This window comes from Chiloscyllium punctatum, chromosome 23 (genome assembly GCF_047496795.1).
Source record: "Chiloscyllium punctatum isolate Juve2018m chromosome 23, sChiPun1.3, whole genome shotgun sequence".
Taxonomy (NCBI): Eukaryota; Metazoa; Chordata; class Chondrichthyes; order Orectolobiformes; family Hemiscylliidae; genus Chiloscyllium; species Chiloscyllium punctatum.
This window is the reverse complement of record NC_092761.1, coordinates 8,471,678-8,486,718: the sequence shown is the minus strand read 5'-3', so window position 1 is coordinate 8,486,718 and position 15,041 is coordinate 8,471,678.

Below are 15,041 nucleotides of genomic sequence, written 5' to 3'. Positions count from 1 at the left end.
AGCACCGATACCTGTGATACCTCAGCAACCTTCCTCTGTTCAAAAAATCTGGTTTTTCAATTAATATATTTTGTGAATCTGGGTGTGACTGGCTGGGCCGGCATTTATTTCCTGTCCCTAGTTGCCCCTTGAGAAGGTGGTGGTGAGCTGCCTTGTTGAACCGCTGCGGTCCACTGTGGATTCAGTGATAGTAACACCATTGAATGCCAAGGGCAGTGTTTAGATTGCATTTTAGTGGTGATGGTCACGGTCTGGCAATTGTGTGATGTGAATATTACTTGCCACTTGTCAGCCTGGATACTGTCCAGATCTTGCTGCATTTGGACATAGACTGCTTCAGTATCTGATGAGCCACAATGTTGCTGAATATTGTGCAATCATTGGCGAACATCCCCACTTCTGACCTTAGAATAGAGGCAGGTCATTGCTCAAGCAGCCCTGAAGATGTATGGACCTAGGCCACTGCCCGAGGGACTCCTACAGACTTGTCCTGGAGCTGAGTTGACTGACCTTTATCAACCATGACCACCTTCCTACATGTTAGGTATGATTCCAACCAGCGGGGAGTTTCCCTCTGATACCCATTGATTCCAGTTTTGCTAAGGCCCCTTGACACCACACTTGGTCGAAGGCAGCCTTGATTTAAAGGGCTATCGCTCTCACCCCACCTCTGTAATTCAGCTCTATTGCCCATGTTTGAACCACGGTAATGAGGTCAGGAGCTGAGTGGCCCTGGAGGAGCCCAAACTGGGCGTCATTGACCAGGGTATTGCTGAGCAGGTGCTGCTTGAAAGCACTGAGACCTTTCACCACTTTACTGATGATCGAGAGTAGACTGATGGGTTGGTAATTGGCCGGATTGGATTTGTTCTGCTTTTTATATACAGGAGACACTTGGGGTAATTTTCCACATAATCAGGGAAATGTAATTGTTGTAACGGTATTGGAACAGCTTGGTGAGGGCAGTGACAAGGTCTGGAGAACAACGTTTCAGTACTATTGACAGAATATTGTCAGAGTATGTACCCTCTAGGGTATCCAGTATCTCCAACTGAATCTAGATATCGCATGGAGTGAATCAAATTGGCTGATGACTGGTAACTGAATTGTTGAGGACCACTGGAGGAGGCTGAGGTGGATCACCACTCAGCACTTCTGACTGAAGATTGTTGCGAATGCGTGAATATTATCTTTTGCACTGAAGTGCTGGGCTTTTCCATCATTAAGGATGGGGATACTTGTGGAATCTCCTACTCCGACGACTTGTTTCATTGTCCATAACTATTCTCAACTAGAAGTGGAAGGACTGCAGAGTTTAGATCTGATCCGTTGCTTGTGGAATCACTTAGCCTGTCTGTCACTTACTGCTTATGCTGTCTGGAGCACAAGTAGTCCTGTTTGGTGACTTCATCAGGCAGACACCTCATTATCAGGTATGCCCGGTGCTGCTCCTGCCATCCTGCACACTCCATTGAACCAATGTTGATCCTCTGGTTTGATGGTAATTGTTGTGAGGAGGATATGCCAGGCCATGAGGTTGTGTGGGTGTACAATTATGCTGCTATTGATGACCCGCAACACGTTATGGAAACCCAGATAGATCTGTTCGAAGTCTGTCCCAGTTAGCACGGTGATAGTGCCACCTAAAATGGTGGAGGTTATTCTCAATGTGCAGGTGTGACTTTATCTCCACAATAACTATGCAGTGGTCATTCTTACCGACACTGTCATGGACAGATACTTCTGCAACTGGCAGATTAGTAAGGCTGTGGTCAAATATGGCTTTTCCCTCTTGTGGGTTTCTTCACCACCTGCCGTAGACCCAGTCTCTCATTTATATCCTTTAGGATACGGCCAGCTCAATCAGTAATGCTGCTGCTGAACCACTCTTTTTGTGGACATTGACGTCCCTAACCCAGAGTTACCTTAAATTAAACCTTAAATCTTACCTTAAATACAATGTCAGGCTGTTGCTCCACGATTCTGTTTATTTCTATTCACTGTTTCTTGCCTGCTGTCCCATTCTAGAAACATGACCATATATTTGCCCCAATCCACTAAGATTTGAATTTGCAAATTAGGCTGGGAGCTTTATCAACATTTTTCTGAAAATCCACGTGTTTTACATCCATTGTTTCTCTTTCATTTGTCTCCCAGTCTGTTTCTCAAACATAATTCCCATTTCATAAATCTATGTTAGTGTTGTCTATGACCATTACTTTCAGTCCCAATGATTTCTCCCAAACCATTTATTTACTATGTTCTGTGTTCCATGTACTATTTCGTTTTCCAGACCAGACTTGGTTTTCCTGGTATTGTCAGAAAGTTCTGTAAAGACAGAACTGAAGTTGGGGATTCATAGTTTTGCCATTTCCCTGTTTCCCATTCTCCATTCTCTGGTTTCAAACTGGAAAGAAACTGCACTGTTTTTTCATACTTCTCACATTGACATAATTTGACAAGCTATAACAGTTCACTCTTATAACCTTGTGAACATTATCTTCAGAAACCCATCAATTCCTATCTTAAGCTGCTCAGCTCCACATCAGACACGCACAGGAGCATAGTCTCTGTACCAACAGAAATACAGCACGATCTATATTAGTCCCACTTTCCAACACCAGGCACATAGCCTGGAATGTTATGAAAGTTCCAAATGCTCGTCCAAGTACTTTTAACGTTGAGAGGTTAGCCGTGATAATTCCCCACTCAGGAAGTACATTCCAGACCTCAACACCCTCTGGGTGAAAAAAAGTAATCTTTAAATCCTCTCTGAACCTCAAACCCTTCACTTTAAACGTGATGTCCCTTGTTCTTGACACATTGTCTAGAAGGAACAGTTGTTGTCTGTCCACACTGTCCATGCCCCTTGTTAACTTATCCTTCTGAATCACATCCCCCTCAGCCTCTCCGTCCAAAGTAAACAACCCGAGCTTATCTCGCCTCTCCCCATAGCTGATATGCTCCATCCCAGGGAACATCCTGGTGAATCCCCTCTGCAAACCCCTCCAGAACAATCACATCCATCCTGTAATGAGGCTCCCAGAACGACATACAGTACTCCAACGTGGACTAAACCAAGCCCTGTATAGCACTTATAATCTACTCCCTGCTTAATAAACGCTACACCCAAGGTTCAATTCTCAGCTAGTCTATTACCCTGTTCAGTCACATTCAGGGATGTGTGGAGAAATACCCTCTGACCTTCCTAGTGTGCTGCCAATCATTGTGTACACCCCATGTCTGGTTCATCCTTCCAAAGTACATCACCTCATATTTATCAGGATCACATTCCATCTGCCATTAATCTGCCCATCTGATCATTCCACTTGTATTTTCCTGTAAAATCAGAACTTCCTCCTCAATGCCAACCATTCGGCCAATCTTTGTGTCAAACACAAACTAACTTATCACAATTCCCACCCCTCCACCCACTCCCCTCCAGATTCACATCTATACCATTTATGAATGCTACAAACAATAAGGGACACAGCACTGATCCCTGTGGTACACCAGGGAACACTGGTCTCCAGTCACACAAACAGCCTTCTCCCACCACCCTCTGTCTCCTGACACTAAGACAAATTTCGTTGTAACTTTTCAAGTTATCCTTGATACTCTGAGATTTTACTTTATGTTTTTCAGTTTCCCATGTGGAACTTTGTCAAAGGCCTTGTTGCAAATCTAAATAAGCGACCTCCTCAAACTAATTCAATCAAATTCATTAGATGTGACTTCACTCTGATAAAGTCATGATGGTTATCCCTGATCAAACCTTGTGACTCTGATTGGAGTTCGATTTTCTCCTTCTCTATTTTCTCCAGTAGTTTCCTGAACAGTGATCTAATACTCGCTCGTCCATAGTTACCTTGGCAAATCTCTACCACCCTTACTGTGAAGTGGAATCATATTAGCTGTTCTCAAGTCCCTCTGGCACCTCCCCTGTGGTCAGATTCCAATTAAAGTTTCCTCCCTTGACTCCAACATTATCCAGACCTGTGGATCGGTCCAATTTTATACCAGACACAGCCTCACACCCCCGCTCGTATTTTACATCAATCTGTTCAAGAGCTTTCCAGTCCATCTTCTCGAATTCTGTACCTGCATCCTCCTTCTCCCAAGTAAAACAGCTGTGATGTTTACATGTAACAATCTATCAATGTTCTCCGGCTTGACACACTGATTGCCCCCCTTTGGTTTCTGATGGATACTAACTATTTGCTGATTATTCTGTTCTACTTGCCCGTGTAGAATACCGTGAGATTCTCCCTAATCTCGCCTGCTTGCCCTTCTCCATGTCTCTCTGTTATTCAGTCCCCTCTATGTTCCTAAGTTTCTAAGTTTCACTACAATCACCTCTCATCTTTTGAAATTCGAGATCACAGGCTGAGTTTCCCCATCAGACGATCTTGCCATTATATGGATTAATCTGGAGAATACCTTTCGCAGTTCCTCTGTAGTCAGTATATTCTATCTTAGATTGGGACTCCAAACGGTACGCAATACTCTAAGTTTAGTCTCAGCAACACTGTATGCAGCTGGTGCACGACATTTTCTATATTCCAATTACATTCACATGAATGTAAACCTAATTTTTAGTTTCCTATTTGCATGCGTTCTTCCCAATTCCTTTCACTTTAACTTTCCTTATGATGTTAGTGGGAGAGTTCTTAATGAAAGATCCTCCTGAATATCCAACGATACGTTATCCACTAGCTCCTTGTTGCCTACGTCCGCAAGAATCATCTTCCAACCATTCCAAAAAATGTTTGCCACTTATGGTTTTCATTTCATCGATGCATTATCATCCTCCCCAGTTTTCCAATTACCTTCTATATATCCAGTAACACGTTCTTTGTAATTCAGCCCAAGAGACACCCAACCGCGGAGTTAACTGATCGGTAGTTCACCACTCTCCATCTTCATCCCTTCTTAAACTGTTGGATAATATTTATAACTTTTGCCACATCCAGATTGGCTAAACATCTTTCCGGAATGTATTGGAAAATAACGTGATAATCTGCGATGCATTCAATATGCCGTTTGCTGCTTCCTCTGGAATTCTTGTATGAAGTACATCTGATCTGTCAGATTTATAGATACTCAATCCAGCTTTCTTTTCAAAGATGACCTCAACACTGATAAGAATGGTCTTAGACTTTACTTACACAAGTCCCATGGTCACTTGGTATTTCTGGGAGAATTTCTGGATATTCTGCCTTGAAGATAGACCCAAAGAAATTGTTTCTTTCCCCTGTGATTTCTCTGTTCTCTACAATAAATTACCCTGTCCGCACACCTACTGTTCCACATGTGACCTTGTTTTTAGTTTTGTTTCATACACTGATGTACTTTTTTTTAAAGCAGTCTTTATGTTTTTTTAGCAGTCTTTATGTTTCTCTTCAGCAGTCTTTATGGTTTTCTTTAGCAATCTTTATGTTTTTCTTTTGTTTGCATTCTGTTTCGCTTTTTGATTTCCTTCTCATTTTCTTGGTCATCCTTTACTGGGTCTACATTTCTCTGAATCCACTGGCTTACAACAACACTTGGCATTTTGAGCTGCATTTAAGCTGCCTCCTTTGACCTAATAGGTAGTTAAAGGTGAGGCTGAAAGGGTTATGTCGGAGAGGAGGGTGGACCAGATTGATGGGAAGGAAGATGAACACATTGGAACGTTCAAATGGGGGAGTGTGCTGAGTTGGAATATTGGACTGGGATAAGGTGGAGTTACGGGAAATGGGGAAACTGGTGAAATCTACATTAATTCCCTGTGGTTGGAGTGTCCCAAGGCAGAAAAGGAACCTTTCTTCATCCATGCTTCGGGTGGTTAGGGTTTGGTGATGGAGGAGGCCCAGGACTCTCATGTCCTTGGCAGAGTGGAAAGGGGCGTTAAAGTGTTTAGCCACAAGGTGGTGGAGTTGGTCAATGTGGCTGTTCCAGCGATGTTCTCTGAAATGATCCACATATGTCTCGCCAATGTAGAGAAGACCACACTGAGTTTAAAGGATGCAGTAGATGAGGTGTTCTGTCTCCCTTCATCACCTATCACTTTCAACACCACCTTCATCTACATATCGCATTCCGAGCTACCTGCCTCCTGCCACATCCCCTTCTCATTTATCTCTCAGCTCCCTTGACCCAGAAGCCTCATTCCTGATAAAGGGTTGTGCCCGAAACGTCAATGCTCCTGCTCCTAGTACACTGCCCGACTGTGCTTTACCAGCGCCACTGATCTCCACCATCTGCAGTCCCCAATTTCTCCTCACACCTTCAGGACTTGCATGATTCAGATTTATAACAGTTACTTCAAATAAAACAAACACTACCGAGTACTCAAACAGTATAAAAGAAAAACAATACATTGTGTTCACAGTTCCCAAAAGGTCCTTTACAGCAAAGTTTTCAATTATCTTTTCTGATCATCCAACATCAATTTCTAAATAACCTGATCTCTAGCTCCGTGCTCGACAAAATCTTAATGCCAGATATCTAACACATGCTCATGAAATCCATTTTTCCCAGCATTAGCATTCAGTTGGGTTAACACAGTTTAGATATAATGTAAACAGTACATTATTACTGCAGTACCCACAAATGTGTATATCTCATTTTCCTGTTTTATAACATGTCCAGCATTTGTATAGCAGCTTTCACTTTGATATCTAACTCCCATCAATGTTTCCTTCTGCTTGCTGTTTTTATGCTCCACCTTACAAGATTCTGTAAAATCTGAGTGACGTGGACTTTGGGGAGATTAGTCGTAGAGATCATCTTGCCACATCATTTATGATCTTCTTAAGCATCATTGTGACATTTTCTCTAGATTTCCCGTTATCCTAGTGGAGTAGAGAAGAACAATGATCATTCAACAATGCTCTATATTTGCCCCAGCGTGCTGAGAAGCTCTAACCTGGGTGGGAACCTTACAACAGGCTGGTAAAGCATTGCTGCTGCTGTACAGGATCTTAGTGAGTTCACATCTGGAGTAGTGTGTACAGATTTGGTCTCTTCAATGAAGAAAGGATGTTGTTATATTGGAAGCAGCTCAGAGATGATCCCCTCACCTGATTCCTGCAATGAAGGTGCTAGCTTATATTGAAAGGATGATCAGGTTGATCCAATAGCCATTGGAGTTTACAAAAATGAAAGAAGATCTTATTTCAACATAGATGACAGGAAGGAGTCAACAACTGAAGAGAATTACACAGATAGTGGGGGAATCCATTCCGTTCTCCAGCCTGATACACACGAACAACAGAAGGATATTCAGGCCTTTGACACTGTTACACCAGAATAGGACGAGGCTGTTCAGCCCCTGAAGCCGAATGTATATTTCCAGGAGGACAGGAGGAGGCCAATCAGCCCCGTGATTCTATAACACTGGCCCCAGAGTTGGCCATGCAGCACCTGTATCCTATTACACAGCAACAGGATCAGGCCATTCAGCCATCTCAAGTCCGTAACATAGGAACTGAAAGTGGTCACACAGTGACTGGAGGTTTGTTACACTGGGATAACAGGAGGCCATTCAGACCCACTGAGTCTGTTGCAAGAGAATTGGATAAGAATAAAAAAAATCTGAGACTTATTTCATGAGAAAGGAGGAGGTAATTCAGACACGTGTCTGTTGTGTGGGAACAAGAGAAGACCAATCTCTCCCTTGGTCCCATCTCTGGGATACATGAGGAGACCGTTCAGTATCTTCACCGATTATGGAGAAATATGAGAAGACCCATCAGACCCTCAAAATGTTACACAGTAACGGGAAGATTCCATAATCCCCCATCCCTCTAACGCATCAACAGGAGGTGGTCATTCTGGCCTTGGAGATGACAACTTGGGAACCCCAGAAAGACTTCATCCCATTGATTTTGTACACCAGCAGGATGTTGAGTCCAGTCAGCCACACATACCGCTTATGTAGCAACTGGATCACATCTCTTAAAACCCTTTTGCCCATCAAACAGGAATTCAAAGAAAACGTAAAGGGTTTAGAAAGGGAAAAACTTATAATAACTGAATACATTAGGGAGTAAAATGTAACAATAAAGTATTGTAATTTAAGGCAAATTATTCGAATCCATTGTTGTGGACATTTGCAAACGTAAACCACAATCCATCGGAGTCAACATGGTTTTACAAAGGATAAATCATGATTGAAGTGTTTTCTTGATTTCTTTAAAGATGTGACAAACAAGGTGGATAGTGGGAATCTTGGAAATGGAATATATCTGGTCTTCGTGAAGGATTCAGATACGTCACTTCTCCAAAGAGTGAGTGGTAAGACCAGACAGCATGGGTTTAGAAATAATTTATTGGTTTGGATGGAGGATTGGATATCGAACAAAATGCAGTCAGATGAATAAACTGTGTCAATTTCTATTGGAAAATGCAATTTGTTGGGTGTCATAGATTTCAGTTCTCATGCTTCAACCATTTGGGATCGATATTATTACTCGGTTGACGGGATAGAAAATACTATAGCTACATTTTCAGATGACACTAACATTGGTGGGAAATTACTTCGGAATGATGATGCAAGAGATTTAAAAATCTATATGAATAGATTGGGTGAATGGGCAAACATTTGGCAATGAAAATTAAAGTGGATAAATATGGGGTTATTCAAGTTGGCCAGCCTAATAAAAAGGCAGATGATTATCTAAATGGAGAGAAACTTCAAAGTGCTTAAGTGCAGAGGGAGCTGGGTGTCTGTTTGCATATCACAGAAAACTTGCTTGCGGGTACTTGAAGTAATGAGGAATGCAAGCATAACTTCAGCGTTTATTTATAAAAGGATAGAGTAGAAAGGTAGGGAGTGTTGCTGTAGCTATGCAAGGTATTAGTGAGGCTGCAAGTGGAGTACAGTTTGGGTGTCCTGCAGAATGAGGTATTTCCATTGGAGGCAATTCAGAAGAGCTTCATTAGATTGATTCCATATTTGAAGTGTTTGTCTTATGAAAAGAAATTGAGCAGTTTAGGCCTATACTCTCGAGTTTATAAGAATGAAAGGAGAGCAAATTGAGGTCTGTAAAATGCTAAACGTAATTGAAAGTGTAGCTGTTGAATGGATATTTTTTCATGTGGCGCAATCTACAATAAGACACTACAGTTTGAGGATCGAGAGAAAGTAGGGATGTCGAACAGAGGCCGCGATGACACCAGCCATGAACGTATTCCATGGCGGAGCAGTTTCGAAGGGTTGGATTCCTGACTGATGCTCCTTGTTCATATTCAGCTTTACGACTGTGTTACACAGTAATGGGGGAGGATTATGTATCAAACAGGAAGCAGGTACAACGGATAAAACAGTCCAAATCAGTTTGACACAACGTCACCAGTGGAGTCACACAGTGACCAGTGCTGGGTCCTCAACTATTTACAGTCTATATCAATGATCAGGAGGATGGAACAGATATACAGATACTGATTTTGGTCATGTTGCTGTGATAAGCAAGAGATTAAATTATCAAGAGAGAGTGGAGGGTCTACAGATAGATACAGAGAGGAAAAGGCAATGGAGAATAATTTGGCAGCTGCAATATAACATGATATAATCTGTCATTTCATTTACAGGAATAATGGAAGGCAGTATGTTACTGAAATGGAGAGGGATTACAGGGATTAATGAGACTGTGTACTGGGGGGTTCACTCAGACCCGTTCAGACATGGGAGGTTTTGCTCTATCCCTGATCATCTGCTCCTTGATGGTCCAAGTGACCCCATTGCTCTCCGTACACATGAAATGTTTTGAAGTGTTTGGTTGGTGATGGGGGATGCTATTTTTAAACGTGTATCAAGGGATGGCCTTTATCCAAGATACATTCATTCTTTTATACATAAAGATCTGAAGACGATGGGAATGGCTGCCTGCTTGTGAATGAAGAGGCTGTGGCTGCAGTGAGGACAGCGGTATTCACCAACATGATGCACTGTGATGGGCACGCTGCAAGATTAATACAGACAGTGCTCCTTCAGTTCCTCTACCTCTCCCCATTGACATGGCTACTCCGCAGATACCATGTACACCATCGGGAATCCCATTATACTGGATACACCCGGCAGCTCCCTGCTGAGGGTGAAACAATGTATTTACCTCATCCACCATTTTTATCCTCCATCACTGAATGGTTATTTTGATGGCAACATACTGGGAGATGATGGATATGTCACCCAGTCCTGTTTGAAAGTTCCAGAACATAGAAGTTGAATGAAACTGTGACCCGAACAGCCACTGGCAGCACCATCCTCCCCCTGGTGTGAAGCTGCAGGACATGTTAAAGGAGGTGACACCGCTCTGTGACCAGCTCCTTGTTCAATCAGTGTCCTCTCACACTCTGCTCCTGGGTTAAGTGGAGCTTGGGAAGCTGTTCCTGGAAAATCCGGGGTGGACACAGCAGATCCCTTTCCCCACACACACTGCGTGGTTTCAAAGCTTCCCCTCTCTGCAACCTCTGCTCCATTTGTTGTTCATGTTGCAGATCCAGATATTGTAATTACAGTCCCCAGGCTCCATCCAAAGTTGGGTCACCAAATCCAAAGGTCACCCTGAATATCTGAGGCAGCTCAGAGCACAACCTCCAGCAAACCATCCCCAGCTGCTGCACTAACATTTCAATAACAGGAGTCAGTTAGAAACCCCTCGTCTATAAGTGTTGTGGACCAGATCAGATTCCCGCAAAATATAATAAGAAGGCCGCTTAGACCCAAACCTTTCCTTATTTTGAATATAGATGTGAAGTATGCTTTCCAGATATGTTGTGACTGGTCAAACCACTCGACGTTAAGCAAAACATAATCTAATTAAATGCTTTAGTTAAAATACAATCAAAGAAAAGAACATTACCGGATGGCTTATATGTTGGAACAGTTACACAAACAATAGATTCCGTACCTTCTTGGTATACGCCGCTTGGCACAACGATATATTCAAATACAGATTCTTACATGCAGTTTTCTGATCCAGGAGAAATCAACATCAATAGAGATCTCAGAGAGAAAAGCAGCTGGGGGTCCTGTATTGAAACTCCGAACATATTTGGGATCCCCAGCAACTTCTGAATGCTGCAGCTAAAAACAAAACGAGGAAACCTGGTCTGGGAGAGCTGGCCACTGCCTTTCCATTGTTATCACCATTTTAATAAAACCTAAAGGCTTTCTCAGTTATTTACTTAAACTGTTTTCAGACAGAAATTCTTCACCTCTGCCTTAAAAACCTCTCGTCAAAAAAAAACTAAGATAAAGTAATCTCAAAGTTTGGGAGAAGATTTGTAGCTCGGGTGCTCGTTGTTGTGGTTCTGTTCGCCGAGCTGGGAATTTGTGTTGCAGACGTTTCGTCCCCTGTCTAGGTGACATCCTCAGTGCTTGGGAGCCTCCTGTGAAGCGCTTCTGTGCTGTTTCCTCCGGCATTTATAGTGGCCTGTCTCTGCCGCTTCCGGTTGTCAGTTCCAGCTGTCCGCTGTAGTGGCCGGTATATTGGGTCCACGTCGATGTGTTTGTTGATAGAGTCTGTGGATGAGTGCCATGCCTCTAGAAATTTCCTGGCAGTGCTTTGTTTGGCTTGCCCTATAATGGTAGTGTTGTCCCAGTCGAATTCATGTTGCTTCTCCTCTGTGTGTGTGGCTATCGAGGATAGCTGGTTGTGTCGTTTCGTGGCTAGTTGGTGTTCATGGATACGGATCATTAGCTGTCTTCCTGTTTGTCCTATGTAGTGTTTTGTGCAGTCCTTGCATGGGATTCTGTACACGACATTGGTTTTGCTCATGTTGGGTATCGGGTCCTTCGTTCTGGTGAGATATTGTCTGAGAGTGGCTGTTGGTTTATGTGCTGTTATGAGTCCTAGTGGTCGCAGTAGTCTGGCTGTCAGTTCGGAAATGCTCCTGCTGTATGGTAGTGTGGCTAGTCCTTTGGGTTGCAGCATGTCCACAAGCTAGGGACACAGCCAGGCAGAACGGATTCAGGATGATCCAGGTAATGATAACAGACGCTCACAGCAGACTACACAAATACAGACAAGAAATTGCGCGTTAAAACCGTTAATTTCAAAAACCACCAATCAGGAAAGGACCTGGACCATAGAACAGGCCGTCGCCATAGGACAGAACAGGTCCACACACCGCAAAAAAAACGTCACTAAAAGAAAAACTGGTCAAACTAACACACAACGAAGAGGACACCACAATACACACCTGGGTTAAAAACCTCTCCCACAGACAGCTCACACACAAGGAAAGAACAAAACTGGCTAATGGGCTCAACTACAACCACAGGGACGCCAAGACAGCAGACTTCCTAGCAGCACTAGAATGCACACTCAGGAATAATGGACTGACAGAAGAGACACAACAGTGAGACAAAATATCGTACATCTGATAACTAGAAAAAGACAAACACAACCTCAACACCAAGGAGAGGGAAGCACTAAAATCACTAAGAAATGATAAGAACATAATCATACTACCAGCAGACAAAGGCAGAATGACGGTCATCCTGGACAAAGCAGAGTACATCCAAAAAGCACAACAACGACTTGCAGATATCAACACCTACCAAAAGCGGGAGTTTGACCCCACCCCACAGCTCACTAATAGGATAAACACACTCAGGAATCTACAAAAAAGCGGACAGATAACCAGGTCTGACCGACAAAGAATGAAACCTGAAAGCAACAACACCCCCAGATTCTATGGACTACCCAAAGTGCACAAACCAGACATCCCACTCAGACCCATAGTATCACTACCAGGGACACCATCACACAAACTGTCCAAAGAATTACAGCAGAAACTGAAACACCTGATCAGCGGATCCAGACAATCTATACAATCGACACAGGAATTCTTGGACATCATCAGAAATAGTCACATAGACAAGGAAGAAACTCTGGTCTCATTCGATGTAACGGCACTCTTCACCTCTATCGACAAAACCCCAGCCAGAGAAACAATAGCCCACCCTTCTAGACAGACATAACAGACAACAGGACGTTAAATCTATCAACAAAGACGGCATACTTAAACTACTGGACTTGTGCCTCACAACACACTTCACATTCAACAACCAGATGTACGAACAAATCAACGGAACACACATGGGCTCACTGATCTCTGGAGTCATAGCAGAAGTGGTAATGCAAAAGTTAGAACAAACAGTCTTATCGCAAATTCAACCCACACTCTGGGTCAGATACGTGGATGACACCTTTGTAATAATTAAAAACACAGAAAGAGAGAACACACACCAGATCATCAACGCCACACTCACAGGAATCCAATTCACTAGAGAGGAAGAAAAGGACAACCAACTCCCATTCCTAGACGTGATGGTACAGAGAACACCGAACGGAGAGTTCACCACAAAGGTTTACAGGAAAGCCACACACACAGACCAAGTCCTAAACTACGAAAGCAACCACCCCAACACACACAAACGAAGTTGCATCAAGACACTATTCAAAAGTGTCACAACACACTGCAGCACACCAGAACTGCAAAAAGAGGAAGAGGAACACCGATACAAGGTATTCGACAAAAACAGATACTCTCGCAATTTCATCAACAGATGCCTAAGGGAAAGACAACGGAACGAGGACATGCTGCAACCCAAAGGACTAGCCACACTACCATACATCAGTAGCATTTCCGAACTGACAGCCAGACTACTGCGACCACTAGGACTCATAACAGCACACAAACCAACAGCCACTCTCAGACAATATCTCACCAGAATGAAGGACCCGATACCCAACATAAGCAAAACCAATGTAGTGTACATAATCCCATGTAAGGACTGCACAAAACATTACATAGGACAAACAGGAAGGCAGCTAACGATCCGTATCCATGAACACCAAATAACCACGAAACGACATGACCAGCTATGCTAACTAGCCACACACACAGATGAGAAGCAACATGAATTCGACTGGGACAATACTAGCATTATAGGGCAAGCCAAACAGAGAACAGTCAGGCAATTCCTAGAGGCATGGCACTCATCCACAGACTCTATCAACGAACACATCGACCGGGACCCAATAGACTGGCCACTACAGAGGACAGCTGGAACTGACAACCGGAAGCGGCAGGGACAGGCCACTATAAAAGACGGAGGAGACAGCACAGAATCGCTTCACAGGAGGCTCCCAAGCACGGAGGATGTCACCGAGACAGGGAACAAAACGATTGCAGGACAAATTCCCAGCTCGGCGAACAGAACCACAACAGAAAATAACCTTTTTACAGTGATAGTATCCTCACAACTCCATCTTTAATAAAATAATCCATCCATATACAAAGGTGGATTCATTTTAGACCTCCTAATCTTCCTCTATTAGTAGACTGGAATGAATATATATTACATTGAATCTGAGCATACAAATGTTCACAGCTCGTTTCGATTTCAGTCATTTTACTCCTGCCACAGAATGCCTTTTATCTTTTTTCGTCCAAGTCTCCACAACGTGTCAAAACTTACTTTTTCTCACCCTGTCAACTTTATAATTTCAAGTTGAATGGCAGCAATAATAAACTCAATAAATTTTTTCTCCCTAAACTTCTCCACAAACTTTAAGGGGTCACGATCAGTGATAAAGATTTGTCTCAGGTATGTTATTCGCAATGTAAATGCTGAAATGTTGTAACGCCAACACCAAGCTCAAGGCCTCCTACCCCATTGGGGAATAAATCTGTTGATGTTTCCACTGGACACTCCAACCACACGTTACATAATGGAGCACTTCTCATCTCTCCAATAGTCCCTCTGAATGACATAGCTCCTCATGTCTCAGCATAAAAGAGTTACATACTTCTGTACCACTTAATGCTGTAATCTCTTTACCTGCTACTCCTGGCCTATGCCAGTAAACCTTACTCTCACAGGGAAATGTTTTAAGAAGACCTCACACATTCTTCTCAATCCCTCACAGAAACCAAACTTTGATTTCTGAACCCAATCATCATCATCAGCCATTTCTAATCTTGCCATTGTAACTCTCTGCCCTTCCACACGAGTTCTCACGACTGCAGGAAGTGAATTGTTG